This window comes from Etheostoma cragini, chromosome 20 (assembly GCF_013103735.1).
Source record: "Etheostoma cragini isolate CJK2018 chromosome 20, CSU_Ecrag_1.0, whole genome shotgun sequence".
NCBI lineage: Eukaryota > Metazoa > Chordata > Actinopteri > Perciformes > Percidae > Etheostoma > Etheostoma cragini.
The window spans coordinates 1304196-1308850 of record NC_048426.1 but is presented as its reverse complement, the minus strand read 5'-3'; the positions used below and the strand labels follow the sequence as shown (position 1 = coordinate 1308850).

At 43.1% G+C, this 4655-nt stretch overlaps 1 protein-coding gene and 1 long non-coding RNA gene across 6 annotated transcripts in view; one reads left to right on the top strand and one right to left on the bottom strand.

The window, feature by feature from the left end:
- slc4a11 (solute carrier family 4 member 11) overlaps window positions 1–4655 on the top strand; it is a 113629-nt gene that overhangs the window by 56773 nt on the left and 52201 nt on the right. The gene's annotated exons all lie outside the window — the stretch shown is intronic.
- LOC117936374 overlaps window positions 1–4655 on the bottom strand; it is a 21640-nt gene that overhangs the window by 16761 nt on the left and 224 nt on the right. The window lies entirely within an intron of this gene.

Below are 4655 nucleotides of genomic sequence, written 5' to 3'. Positions count from 1 at the left end.
GTGGGCCTGTTTCTGCTTTTAATTTATGTCACAAATTATTATGCTATTGTATTATTCCCCCTAAGCAAGCCACTTTGTAACGTGTCCACCAACATAAGACTCCGGACAGGACTTTTGATCACATCCTGTGTGGCTAAATAAGCACTGGTGTGGAAAAGCAAATAGCTCAGTGATTACATCAGACCCAGAGACAGCAGCTCGTACCTAAATCTAATTTCAAAAACATCTGTCTGTTATAATTAATTCATTTCTCCCCCAATGTTTAACTGTGGCTTCTTTCATAAGAAAATGTAGTCATGCTTTGGATGCTTTTATAATCCTGGTCTCATGCCAGCTTGGTTTCTGGGACACTATTCAATCTTGACCTTTATGATATTGTGCCTCTTGGATGTTTAACTGCACCATATTAAAGATATGTTTTATAATGGCTTCCAACAGTTGAGTTACCTAAAGACCATTTTTGATTTAATGTCCCAAATACTATCTGGGCCTCTAAAGTACAGCAGTCTTCTTTTTCTTCCGCGGTGCCGTCTACATCCAACGGATTCATCTTTGAAACACTGAATTGTGCTTGTGTGCTCATCTGGCTCATCATACAGATATGTTTTCTATATTTAAACTGTTTAATCACTAAACCTGTATTTACATGCGAAAAAAATAAATAAATAGCTCCAACTTTAAAAATAAGAGGAACGGAGGCACATTTTATTAGTATGTAGATTTTAGTGACTACTAACTTGTCCCTTACAGACAGCAAAACACAGAAGATGAGGCAAGGTTTGTCGTCACTGTCAGATTGTGACAGCTCCAATAAGATGAGACAGACCATGTGAATTGTACCATCAGAAGTAAATGATCCATTCACACTCAAACAATTTGGAACAACTATTGGAAATGTACCATGCATTTCTTGGTTCATCTTGTTTTTCAGTGCAAGCAAAATGTTCAACAAAAGTGCTGAATGTCAAGTTTCTGTGGCAGAGCCATTTAGAAAAAAAAGTTTCCTTCTGGGCTAGATATTTTCTTCTTGTACTCACTTTGAACAGTATTTCAAGAGGAAATCTATTATGAAAAGGAAAAGATGCCAGTTTTACCCCAACAATTGGTCACATGGTTGACAAATAAAGCAATTTAGCGACAACTTACTGTATTATGCTTTTTATGTAAGGATCCTGACACTGCTCTGGATTGGACAACCTAGTGCTCTGCCGTTACTGATGCCTTCTTTCACTACTGTACATGTAACACCCGCCCCTGTAAAACAGTCTGTCAGGTTCCACACGGTTGCTCAAAATGCACTCAAGAAAATTCCTTAAAGCCGTTCCTAAAGGTCATGCACAGTAGAGGAGATAGATGCATCTTTTGAGGGTTATTCAACAAAACCTTTGTCATTCAGCAACTGGTCTTTAACAAGCCGGTCAGGGGTGTAGCGTGATTAAAGAAGTCACCTGGGGTCTCATTTATAAATGTGACGTACGCACAAAACGGGGCTGAAAATGTGCATTCCCCACTTCCCACGCAAAGGTTGTGATTTATAAAAAACTAACTTGACGGGAGAATGTGCGGCCCTCCACAAAACTCTGACCCATGTGCACGCACATTTTGGAGATAATGGGAGTCCCGACGCAGATGGTGAGGTGGTGTGAACTGATGTCTGACTGCAGAAAGTAAATGAGGGAACAGTGATCACTCTAAAGATTTTCAAGTATTGATGCCTCACACGTTTTTCTGAACTTTCAGTCTGAACTTTAATACTGTTGGTAACAAAACCTGCATGAAGAAAAGTAGGCCTATATTTGCCTTTTACACTTTTCTTCAGATTGTATCTCTGGATGGGGGATATAGTTGATGCTGTGCTTTAGGCAAGGGGTTAACAATCACAGATTGTTGTAAACAAAAATACTGCGGTGACCCCCGTGTGTAATGCTGCATGATGGCACTGCTGGCTCTGCAGGAGGACTAACCTCAAATGGAAGAATCCGGAGAGAAAGAGACTTCAAGGACCCTGACGATGACAGGCTTATATGACGATTTAACTTGGATCTATGTACTGCACTGGGTCCAGTAGAGAGGGCAACGTGCCAGAACCAAGCTGCCCGGTCCAAATACAGGTCCAACTCTCGGGGCAACCGGGTGTTTACAGCTAAATCCATCCATCCATCTTCATCCCCTTATCCGGTATCGGGTCTCGGGGGCAGCAGCTCCAGCAGGGGACCCCAAACTTCCCTTTCCCGAGCCACATCAACCAGCTCCGACTGGGGGATCCCGAGGCGATCCCAGGCCAGGTTGGAGATATAATCTCTCCACCTAGTCCTGGGTCTTCCCCGAGGCCTCCTCCCAGCTGGACGTGCCTGGAACACCTCCCTAGGGACGCACCCAGGAGGCATCCTTACCAGATGCCCGAACCACCTCAACTGGCTCCTTTAGACGCAAAGGAGCAGCGGCTCTACTCCGAGCTCCTCTCGGATGACTGAGCTTCTCACCCTATCTCTAAGGGTGACGCCAGCCCCCCTCCTGAGGAAACCTATTTCAGCCGCTTGTACCCTGGATCTTGTTTTTTCGGTCGTGACCCAGCCTTCATGACCGTAGGTGAGGTTAGGATCAAAAAATTGCCCGGTAGATCGAGAGCTTTGCAGCTAAATGTTTTATATAAATATTGTAATCTTCTACTTAAACAATAATCCTGGACTACTGTAATACTATACTGAGTTGTTTGGACATGATACCTTGTAGTTTAGGTTAAAGCTTATCATATACCTGTAGATCTGGTATATATCGAAGCTGTTCCCGAGTCCCGTATTTCCTGTGTAGGTTTACCTACACTGTGCGAGAACAGGCTGAAATTATAATTGGATTTGTAGCAATTCACGAGCGTCTGAGAGTTTTTTTTTCTTTTTCTCCACCATTCGTCATGATTCGACATGATTCGATGTCACGAAAGAAAAGCTGCCAGACCATTAACATACTTACCAGCATTCACAAGGTGCTTTGCATTGACTATTCATGGTTAAAAATGGGCGTGTACAGGGCGGGGTAAGAGGCTTATTTACGTATGCCACAACATTTGAAACAGACATTCATGTTCCCGTCATCTATTCCCATCATCAGGTCAAACCTTATCTTAGGTTCTTGAGCTGGTAATACCAGGATGCTTTTTTTTATTTTTTTTTATCGTTTTGACATGATCTTAACTATTCGTCTCATTACAGAGAACTTTGTCATAAAGCTGTCTAATGCTCCCCATATATAGAATTGATTTGGTGATAATATGTCTGCCAACGCTGGGCCCAGTTCCATCTCAGTTCAATCAATTTGGCTGAATGCTGAAGTGGAAAAGTCATGAGGAAGGACAGGCGTCTCTCAAACTGGAAAATTAGGGAATTAGATTTTGACCAAGGTCATTACTTTACCTCGATAACTGTGTGTGGTTTGTTTTATGGATATGCAGTATACTGAATATCAATGCAGTATACTATAATCAACAGTTGTAGTGCTACATTGATCAAATAAGGAACTAAGAAGGGGAAAAAAAGCCATTGTCACTTTTTAACACCTTCTCTTCCTAATCCCTTGGATTACGTTAAACCACACAGTACATTGAGACACACCGAGGCCAGTAGAAGGAGGTGATCATTGGAGACGAGGTAATCTTATATGAATATATGAATATCTTCTTACGGCTGCAGCCTGACAGCAATTAGAGCCGCAGCTCGCTCCCCCTTCTGGGAGCGGATCAGCCCAGCCGTGTGCTGTTTGATTGGGAGGCTTTGATAAACCAAATCCACTGCACACGACACGTGCCCCTTCCAATGCCTCATCATAGAGGTAGGGGCTTTCTTTCTTATGGTTTTATTATGGCAAGGTGTTTGGTGTGACCATCAAAACTCCTTTTTCCTGCACATTCACAGATCCAACATGTTCACTTGTGGCTGGAATATTGATATCATAATATCCTGGCGCTTTCCTAAGGCTTAGTGGCTTGTTAAAGGAGGGGGGGGGGGGGGGGGGGGGGGGGGGGGGGGGGGGGGGGGGGGGTTCTTTGCTTTTCCGTTGCCGGAGGGAGGCGTAAAGCACTGATTGATTTTCAGACGAAGTCAACATAGCGCATCACGTGGAGCAGTAGAGGAAAGCCCGTGGTAACCTAATAACGTGCTCCCCACAGTAAGCGGCGATAACTGTGTTATGTAACGGCGGTGGCGGACTGTTTTGGGAGAGTCAGCAGGGTACTGAATCTGCCAGTTAAGGGACTGAAGTGTGTCGAAAACCTTATTCCCTCAGTTTGTCCGCCTATTGTTTGCTAACATAAAAGGTTTTTCCTCCCTTTCCCTTTTATCCGAGACTGGGAAAATCCAGACCTTTGTACTTTATCAGAGCACTCTCCTCAGCTCCACGGATGTGTGTATTAAAACCTTATCAGCAGAGAGCTTCCAATCCCTGTTCAATGAGAGCATTTAGAGACTTGCCTCTTGATTATTTCATCACTTTTAGAAAAAGGGTCTCTTGTGATCTTTATTTCAGAATTTGCACCATCAATTAGAAACGCTCTGTTGGTTAGAACATGCTTTCATACACAAATGCAGAACATTAAGCAACGTTAAACATTATAACTTGATTCGGAAACATATGCTGCTATATTTTATCTAATTTGAAGTCAT